Consider the following 11,138-nt stretch of genomic DNA (forward strand, 5'->3'; position numbering starts at 1 on the left):
CTACAGGCACACACCACCATGCCCAGCTAATTTTTTGTAGTTTTAGTAGAGATGGGGTTTCACCATGTTGACCAGGATGGTCTCGATCTCTTGACCTCGTGATCCACCCGCCTAGGCCTCCCAAAGTGCTGGGATTACAGGCTTGAGCCACCGCTCCCGGCCTATAAAGCATATTTCTAAAAAGCAAATGAAAGTCAAGGAGGAAATAGCTTTTCCATAAAATTAAAAATAAAATAGAAAAAATAAAACCATGATTTAAATGAAGGAAACATTAGAAATATCAAAAAGGACATATAGACACTAGTGAAAATGTCATAAATATGAAGAATCACATTGAGGAAACTGAGCAAAATGAAATGAAAAAGAAAACGCTGTACAGATAGCAGAGAGAAAATGAAAGAATATGAAAGGCAAAAGAGTTCCAAAATAGGAATAATTGGTATTGCTGAAAAAGAAAACAAAACAAATGAAACAAAAGTTTGCAAAAAAGTGTAATAGAAAAAAACTTCTATAAAAGATTGAAGAGGCATATTGCACCCCTCTGAAATTGATATAAAACAATCAACTTCAAAATTTCAAAGATTAACTTAAAAGATACTATAAGCACCCAGGCAAAAATCAACCAATAAGGCAACTCACCTATGGGGTGGGATGTACAAGGAACTACTCCATTTGTCATGCAAAATCTTTGTTGCCAGAAGACAGTAAAGCAAGTCAACTAAGTTCAAGAGTCAAAAGGGTACGTATTTATTCCCAGCCAAGCTATTTTTTATAAATAAAAGCAAATAACATAAATTATTAAACACAAGGAGACTCAAAAATAATTGACAAAATAATAGTTAAAGGACTAGTGGAATAAATTGATTACACTCACATATAAAAGCTGCCAGGCACGGTGGCTCATACCTGTAATCCAAGCGCTTTGGAACGCCAAGGCGAGCAGATCACTTGAGCCCATGAGTTGAAGACTAACTAGCCTGGGCAACATAGCAAAACTGTCTCTACAAAAAATACAAAAATTAGCTGGACGTGGCAGCAGCACCCATAGTCCCAGCTATCGAGGGGCTGAGGTGGAGGATCACTTGAGCCTGGAAGGTGAGCTATAATCATGCCTCTGCACTCAAGCCTGGTCTACAGAGTGAGACTCTGTTTCAAATTTTTAAAAAGCCGTGAAATAATAAAAATTATGAATATATTTTTCAAAATCTAATTAAGACTTATTGAGAGAAAGAAACAGTGTGGTATAATAATGTAAGCAGATTGAAGTTTTTAATTTTTTAGGGCATATTATTACTGGATTGTTTAAAGTAAATCAAGCAATGGAGATAGTTTAGAATATAAAGGGGAACACTTAAAGATATGCAAATAATAATATAACCAGGCAAATTAAAATAATAGCATATCCTGTTATTCTATGAGACAGTATGTTGTAATGACTTTAATTCTCCATAAATCATTCTATAAATTGTGATACCAGAAAAAGAAAACTGTTCCAGGATATTTTTTGGCTAAAAAAAAATAAATTTTAAGAATTAGGTCAAAAAATAAACATGCAAACATAGATGACTAGCCTGATCATATATTAAAATACATTATAAAGCTATGGTAATTTTAAAAGCTGAGTAAACAAGTTGATTGAACAGATTAAATTCCTATTATATATATATAACGGGACTTTATTATATGATAAAAGCTATTTTTATGAAGCAGTGTCGAGAGATCTGTTGGTCCACAGGAGTGTTGGAGAAAACTAGCTGCAATCTGGAAATGCAGCAACGTAGATCCCTATCTCACTCCTATCAAAATAAAACAAAAGTTTTAAAAGCTGTAAACATACATACGCTTTAATCTACCTATTCCAATTCTAGGAATTTTTCCAGTTTATATATTTTAACTAATATATGTGTGACTATGGAACAATTTATAGTATCTATTTTTAAATTTAAAAACAAGGTACAAAATAGTACACCCAGTATGTTTGTACTTATATAATGCTACATTATATGATATATATTTGGGTATATTTGTAAAGTTTACACAAGGAAATTTTCTGTAATGCCTGCTCTGACAACGAACTACCTTTGCCTTCTTCACCAAAACCAGTACGGGTTTGTGATTCCTGTCATGCATTGCTCATTCAGAGATGCTCATCTAACTTGCCCTGAGACTCCTGAACTAAATCCTTATGTATGAAAGTACCTACAATGAATGTTACGATGTATACAAGGTAACCAGACAGCTCTTCTTAAGCGGCTTTCAGTCAGTATTTGTACCAGTTTTATCTTCTACATATTCAACTCATAGAAATTGCAAGTTATGTATTTTAATTTCTCTATTGTTATTCAAAAGGAATTTTCAACAGAGCATGCTTAAAAATCATGTAACTTAACTTCATTAAAAGGCCAGATAGCAGAGCTAACACACACTTGCCTTATCTTTTAAAGGCCTTCTTAAAAATAAGGCTTCAGATTGTTGTTCTTCTGAATTCCGTCAATTTGGTATTTGATGGTGCCTGCAATTCTCTTAATGCACTTTAAAGCTTCACAGTTCTGAGACTGGAAATGCGTAAAACTTTATTAATATTCAGCAGATTTTAATTATCTTTTTAAGATTTCACCTATATTTATTTGTCCCTCTTCTCCCGCACCCCCTTACCTTTGCCTCTTTTGCATTAAACAGGGCCAGTATTTTGTCCTACAAAATTTCCTCTTGGTCTAAAATCAGTTATTGTGCTTGATGATTTTCAGCTACAATGGATTAAATTAAAAGGGGCATTAAAAAAAAAAAGTTTACACAAGCATAGATCATTTCTAGAAAGGATATGCATAAAATTGAATAATAGTTGCCTCTGGGGTAGAGAGACTAGTTAACTACATGTCTGGCATCAGGAGACTTTCCTTCATTGTATAATTATATGTACCATTTGAATTTCTATCATAGGCATACATTGTTCTTTGAGTTAATAAAATGGTATCAAAATGCCCCAGGTAGCAAAGACAGCCAGAGAAGCTAGGTGCTGAGCCCTGCTTCCTGGGACCCTGGGAATCCAGTAACAATGGACTTACAGTACAAGTTACAGGCAATACTGATGCAAGTTATAACTTGCTTGATTCATTGAAACCACTAACTTGAAAGATGCATGGAGTCAGAGTGATATTACACTGTGGTGATATATCAGCTATTCAAAGAGTTAATTCTTAGTCATTGACCTAACATGATCTTCGCACTAGGTTGTAAAGATAGGATTACATTCATGGCTTATATTCTAAATACTATAATACAGTTAAGGAAAATTATGGAAATTTCCTTCAGTTTTGGATCAAATATGGCCTCCTTTACTTGAGGGCAGATTATCTGATTTCAAGGCACAATTAAAATAAACTGAAAAATGTCTGGTGATGTCTGAAGCCTCCAATACAAGGGTCACAGTCAAAAACAATTCTTTTGTAGCCAAGTTTAATAGGAAAATTTTCTTTTCCTAATGAATTTACAGATATTTCATGGAAATGAGCTCCAATTACAACACAGAGCTTTATCACTTTATCATATTCTCTATGGCAGCTCCTTAAGTTTCAGCACTCCCGAAGTGGACTTGGAGCCATATTTTCACAAGAACTTTATTTAAGCCAAAAAGAAATTGAATGTTCCTCACATGAGAATGACATACCCATTCCCTTATGCATTTTTGTGTGTCCAGGAAAAGGCTCCATATTCTATAGTCTGAAAGCATTTTGCAGCTGAAGAAAAGGGCACATTTTTAGAGCAGATGATGATGGTGCTTTCAACTTGGTGAAAGGTAAATAAAGAGGAGTTCAAAGTCTCACTGCAATTTAGACGTAGTTTACTCATCAGGAAAGCTCTTGAAAACCACTCACAAGTTAACTACCTGTCATTTTCCAACTAGACTACAGTCTTCATTTACTGTCCTTACAAAACAGGAGGAAGAGTTAGCTTCAGAAATTCATTTAGTGTAGAGATTCTAGGGGTTACAAGCTATAAAATCAACAGAAATTTAAAAGTATTTATTTCACTAAATAGTGTTAAGTCCACTAGTTAAAACATATGTTTATAATGAATATTTTAATTATAAAATAGAGAATATAAGTACATTATAATTGTAAGGGGACTGATTCGTGTCATATATTAGAGTTCAATAAATATTTGACTTTTTATTTGCCCATCTTAATCTGATTAGTGATGCAAAATCATGTTTCCAGTTTAACAGACTTCTGTCAACCAGTACTTTTCTTCTTCCCTTTTTCTGACAAAGTCCCAGTTTATCTACACCTTATATAAATTGAAAAATTCTTTTTCATTAGGCTTCAATCGTAAAGGCAATCCACAAACAATAATTTATTGTTTATCTGTAAAGCACTATGCACGGCTCTGTGAGATGCCAACATATTTTTGAATAACAAGGTCTGTGATGGAAGGATGCTAGAGAAAATACATCTCAACCTTGTTAGTCAGTCCTTGTTATCTGAGCATTTAAGCCTCCCAGCAGATTCTAAGTGGCATACATTTTCAAGAGTCTTTATAAACAGAATACAACCACTTACATTTCCTCACATAAGATTTGATCCCACACAAACATTTCCCTCCACTTACCACTAATATCTATCTCATTTCATACTAATAATATATTTGTAGATCATTCTTTCACTGGTTATTTATAATATTCTACAATACAGTATAAAGTAAATTTAACTGTAAACCAAAATTTCAAATTTTGCAAATGAAGGATATCATGATGTCAATGAAAGTGATGTTGACAACTGTTTAGATCACATCTAAAGCTGTTAGCAAATAAGGATTTTCTAGAGCTGGACCAGTTAACCAAAAGAAGCGAAATAATTATACATCTTTAATCCTGTTTGGGTTTGCTTAGACTCTTGAATATGAGAAGTCATGACTTGAACCAAATTAGGGAAATTTTCAGTCATTATTTTTTCAAATAGTTTTTATGCCCCATTCTATCTTCTTACCTTCTTGAGCTTCAACCACACCCATATTAATTCATTTGCTTTTGTCTCACAGATGCGTGAGGATCTACATATTATTTATAAATATTTTTTCTAGTGTTCTTTGTATTAGATAATTTTGATTTCTTTATCTTCAGGTTTAATAACTCTCCTGTGTCATCTCCTTTCTGTTATTATTATTTTTCAGTTCTAAAATTTCCATCTGGTTTTTGAAAAGTAGTTTGTATTTTTTATGAGGTTTCCTACCTTTTTATTCTCTGGAAGAATATTTGTCTTTACATCCTTGAGTATACTTTCAATAGTCACTTTTCTTCTTTATATATATACATATATAATTGTACTTTAGGTTCTGGGGTACATTTGCAGAACATGCAGGACTGTTTCACAGGTACATACATGGCAAGGTGATTTACTGCCTCCATCCCCCCGTCACCTATATCTGGCATTTCTCCCCATGTTATCCCTCCCCAGCCTCCCTACCCCCTGCTGTTCCTCCACTATTCCCCAACAAACAGACCCCAGTGTGCGATGCTCCCCTCCCTGTGTCCACGTGTTCTCATTGCTCAACACCTGCCTATGAGTGAGAACATGTGGTGTTTCATTTTCTGTTCTTGTGTCAGTTTGCTGAGAATGATGGTTTCCAGATTCATCCATGTCCCTGCAAAGGACACAAACTCATCATTTTTTATGGCTGCATAGTGTTCCATGGTGTACAGGTACCACATTTTCCCTGTCAAGTCTATCATCGATGGGCATTTGGGTTGGTTCCAACTCTTTGCTATTGTAAACAGTGCCACAATGAATATACATGTGCATGTGTCTTTATAACAGAATGATTTATAATCCTTTGGATATATACCCAGTAATGTGATTGCTAAGTCAAATTGTATTTCTATTTCTAGGTCCTTGAGGAATCACCACACTGTCTTCCACAATGGTTAACTAAGCTACACTCCCAACAACAGAGTAAAAGTGCTCCTATTTCTCCACATCCTCTCCAGCATCTGTTGTATCCAAAGTTTTTAATGATCGCCATTATAACTGGTGTGAGATGCTATCTCAATGTAGTTTTGATTTGCATTTCTCTAATGACCAGTGATGATGACCATTTTTTCATATGTTTGTTGGCCTCATAACTATCTTCATTTGAAAAGTGTCTGTTCATATCCTTCACCCACTTTTGAATGGGCTTGTTTGTTTTTTCTTGTAAATCTGTTTTAGTTCTTTGTAGATTCTGGATATTAGCCCTTTGTCAGACGGGTAGATTGCAAAAATTTTTTCCCATTCTTTTGGTGGCCGGTTCACTCTAATGATTGTTTCTTTTGCTGTACAGAAGCTCTGGAGTTTAATTAGATCCCATTTGTCTATTCCGGCTTTTGTTGCCAATGTTTTTGTTTTTTAGTCATGAAGTCCTTGCCTATGCCTATGTCTTGAATGGTTTTGCCTAGGATTTCCTCTAAGATTTTTATGGTGTTAGGTCTTATGTTTACATCTTTAATCCATCTGGAGTTAATTTTAATGTAAGGTGTCAGGAAGGGGTCCAGTTTCTGCTTTCTGCACATGGCTAGCCAGTTTTCCCAACACCATTTATTAAACAGGGTTTCTTTCCCCATTGCTTATTTTTCTCAGATTTGTCAAAGATCAGATGGTTGTAGATGTGTGGCATTGCCTCCGAGGCCTCTGTTCTGTTCCATTGGTCTATATCTCTGTTCTGGTACCAGTACCATGATGTTATGACTACTGTAGCCTTATAGTATAGTTTGAAGTCTGGTAGTGTGATGCCTCCAGCTTTGTTCTTTTTGCTTAGGATTGACTTGGCTATGCGGGCTCTCTTTTGGTTCCATATGAAGTTTAATGTGTTTTTTCCAGTTCTGTGAAGAGGGTCATAGGTAACTTGATGGGGATAACATTTAATCTATAAATTACTTTGGGCAGTATGGCCATTTTCACAATATTGATTCTTCCTAACCATGAGCATGGAATGCTTTTCCATCTGTTTGTGTCCTCTCTTATTTCCTTAAGCAGTGGTTCATAGTTCTCCTTGAAGAGGTCCTTTACATGCTTTGTTAGTTGGATTCCTAGGTATTTTATTCTCTTTGTAGCAATTGTGAATGGCAGTTCATTCTTGATTTGGCTCTCCTTAAGTCTGTTATTGGTGTATAGGAATGTTTGTGATTTCTGCACATTTATTTTGTATCCTGAGACTTTGCTGAAATTGCTTATCAGTTTCAGGAGATTTTGGGCTGAGATGATGGATTCTTCTAAATATACAATCATGTTATCTGCAAATAGAGACAATTTGACTTCCTCCTTTCCTGATTGAATACCCTTTATTTCTTTTTCTTGCCTGATTGTTCTGGCTAGCACTTCCAATACTATATTGAACAGGAGTGGTGAGCAAGGGCATTCTTGTCTAGTGCCAGATTTCAAAGGGAGCGCTTTCAGTTTTTGCCCATTCGGTATGATATTGGCTGTGGGTTTCTCATTAATAGCTTTTATTATTGGAAGATACATTCTGTCGATACCTAGTTAATTGAGAGTTTTTAGCATAAAGGGCTGTTGAATTTTGTCAAAGGCCCTTCTCTGCATCTATTGAGATTATCATGTGGTTTTTGTCTTTGGTTCTGCTTATGTGGTGGATTATGTTTACAGACTTGCATATGTTGAACCAGCCTTGCATCCCCGAGATGAGGCCTACTTGGTTGTGATGAATAAGCTTTTCGATATGCTGTTCCAGTTGGTTTGCCAGTATTTTATTGAAGATTTTTGAATCTATGTTTGTCATGGATATTGGCCTGAAGTTTTCTTTTTTTTGTTGACTCTCTGCCGGGTTTTAGTATCAGGATAATTTTGGTCTCATAAAATGATTTGGGAAGGATTCCCTCTTTTTGGATTGTTTGGAATAATTTCAGAAGGAGTGGTACCAGCTCTTCTTTGTATGTCTGGTAGAATTTGGCTGTGAATCCATCTGGACCTGGGCTTTTTTTGGTTGGTAGGCTATTAATTGCTGCCTCAACTTCAGCCCTTGTTATTGGTCTATTCAGGGTTTGAACTTCTTCCTGGTTTAGGCTTGGGAGGGTGCAAGTGTCCAGGAATTTATCCATTTCTTCCAGATTTACTGGTTTATGTGCATACAGTTGTTTGTAGTAATCTCTGACAGTAGTTTGTATTTCTTTGGAATCAGTGGTGATATCCCCTTTATCGTTTTTTATGGCATCTATTTGATTCTTTTCTCTTTTCTTTTTTATTAATCTAGCTAGCAGTCTCTCTGTTTCATTGATCTTTTCAAAAAACACCTCCTGGATTTATTAATTTTTTGAAGTTTTTTTGTGTTTCTATCTCCTTCAGTTCTGCTCCTATCTTAGTTACTTCTTGTCTTCTGCTAGCTTTTGAGTTTTTTTTATCTTGCTCCTCTAGCTCTTTCCATTTTGATGATAGCATTTTGATTTTATATCTTTCCTTGCTTCTCATGTGGGCATTTATTGCTATAACTTTTCCTCTAGACACTGCTTTAAATGTGTCCCAGAGATTCTTGTATGTTGTTTCTCCATTACCATTGGTTTCAAAGAACATCTTTATTTCTGCCTTCATTTCATTGTTTATCCAGTCAACATTCAAGACACAGTTGTTCAGTTTCCATGAAGTTGTGTGGTTCTGAGTTAGTTTCTTAATCCTGAGTTCTAATTTGATTGCACTGTGGCCTGAGAGACTGTTTGTTATGATTTCCATTATTCTGCATTTGCTGAGGAGTGATTTGCTTTCAATTATGTGGTTAATTTTAGAGTACGTGCAATGTGGTGCTGAGAAGAATGTATATTCTGTGGATTTGGTGTGGAGAGTTCTGTAGATGTCTATTAGGTTTGCTTGGTCCAGTTCTGAGTTCAAGTCCTGGATATCCTTGTTAATTTTCTGTGTAATTGATCTGTCTAATGTTGACAATGGGGTGTTAAAGTCTCCCTCTATTATTGTGTGGGAGTCTAAGTCTCTTCGTAAGTCATTAAGAACTTGCCTTATGTATCTGGGTGCTCCTGTATTGGGTGCGTATATATTTAGGATCATTAGCTCTTCTTGTTGCATTGATCCTTTTACCATTATGTAATGCCCTTCTTTATCTCTTTTGATCTTTGTTGGTTTCATGTCTATTTTATCAGAGACTAGGATTGCAACTCCTGCTTTTTTTTTGCTCTCCATTTGCTTGGCAAATCTTCCTCCATCCCTTTATTTTGAGTCTAGGTGTGTCCTTGCATGTGAGATGGGATTCCTGGATATAGTACACTGATGGTTTTTGACGTTTTATCCAATTTGCCAGCCTGTGTCTTTTGATTGGGGCAGTTAGCCCATTTACACTTAAGGTTAATATTGTTACATGTGAATTTGATCCTGCCATTTTGATGCTAGCTGGTTGTTGTGCCCATTAATTGATGCAGTTTCTTCATTATGTCGATGGTCTTTACCATTTGGTATGTTTTTGGAGTGGCTGGTACTGGTTGTTCCTTTCTATGTTTAGTGCTTCTTTCAGGAGCTCTTGTAAGGCAGGTGTGGTGGTGATGAAATCTCTCAGCAATTGCTTGTTCATAAAGGATTTTATTTCTCTCTTGCTTATGAAGCTTAATTTGGCTTAATATGAAATTCCGGGTTGAAAGTTCTTTTCTTTAAGGATGTTGAATATTTGCCCCCACTCTCTTCTGGCTTGTAGGGTTTCTGCAGAGAGATTTGCTGTGAGTCTGATGGGCTTCCCTTTGTGGATAACCCGACCTTTCTCTCTGGCTGCCCTTAGCATTTTGTCCTTCATTTCAACCCTGGTGAATCTGATGATTATGTGCCTTGGGATTGCCCTTCTTAAGGAATATCTTTGTGGTGTTCTTTATATTTCCTGGACTTGAATATTGGCTTGCTTTCCTAGGTTGGGGAAGTTCTCCTGGATAATATCCTGAAGAGTCTTTTCCAGCTTGGACTCATTCTCTCCATCACATTCAGGTACACCTATGAAACACAGATTAGGTCTTTTCATATGATCCCATATTTCTTGGAGGTTTTGTTCATTACTTTTCACTCCTTTTTCTCTAATCTTGCCTTCTCATTTTATTTCATTGAGTTGATCTTCAATCTTTGATATCCTTTCTTTTGCTTGGTCAATTTGGCTACTGAAACTTGTGTATGCTTTGCGAAGTTCTTGTGTTGTGTTTTTCAGCTCCATAAGGTCATTTATATTTCTCTCTAAGCTGTTTATTCTCATTAGCATTTCATCAAACCTTTTTGCAAGGTTCTTAATTTTTTTGCATTGGGTTAGAACATGTTCTTTTAGCTCAGAGAAGTTTGTTATTACCCACCTCCTGAAGGCTGTTTCTGTCAATTCATCAGACTCATTCTCTATCCAGCTTTGTCCCCTTGCTGTCGAGGAGTTGTGATCCCTTGGAGGAGGAGAGGTGTTCTGGTTTTTGGTGTTTTCATCATTTTTGTGCTGGTTTCTTCTCGTATTAGTGGATTTATCTACCTGTGGTCTTTGTAGTTGGTGACTTTCAGATGAGGTCTCTGATCCTTTTTGTTGATGTTGAAGTTATTTCTTTCTGTTTTTTAGTTTTCTTTCTAACAGTCAGACCCCTCTGCTGTAGGTCTGTTGGAGGTCCACTCTAGACCCTGCTTTCCTGTGAATCACCTGTGGCAGCTGCAGAAGAGTAAGGATTTCTGCCAGTTTCTTCTTCTGCTATCTTAGTCCCAGAAGGATAGCTGCCAGATGTCAGCCTGAGCTCTCCTTTATGAGGTGTCTCTTTGGATATACAGGGATCAGGGAGCTGCATGAGGAGACAATCTGACCCTTATAGGAGCTCAAGTGCTGAGCTGTGAGCTCCATTGTTCTGTTCAGAGCTGCTGGGCAGGTATGTTTAAGTCTGCTGCAGTGGAACTTATAACTGCCTTTTCTCCCATGTGCTTAGTCCTGAGAAGGTGGGGCTTTACTTATAAGTTCCTGACATGCTACTGCCTTTTTGCAGAGATGCCCTGCCCAGCTAGGAGATAGCCTAGTCACAGTTTGACAGCAAAGGCATTGTTGAGCTGCCATGGGCTCTGCCAAGCTGCTGTTGAACTTCCTTGTGGTTTTGTTTATAGAGGTATAGTTAGAACTGCCTCAGTAATGGCAGTTTGCCTCAGTAATGGCAG

The sequence above is a fragment of the Cebus imitator genome, unplaced genomic scaffold (genome assembly GCF_001604975.1).
Source record: "Cebus imitator isolate Cc_AM_T3 unplaced genomic scaffold, Cebus_imitator-1.0 Scaffold744, whole genome shotgun sequence".
Taxonomy (NCBI): Eukaryota; Metazoa; Chordata; class Mammalia; order Primates; family Cebidae; genus Cebus; species Cebus imitator.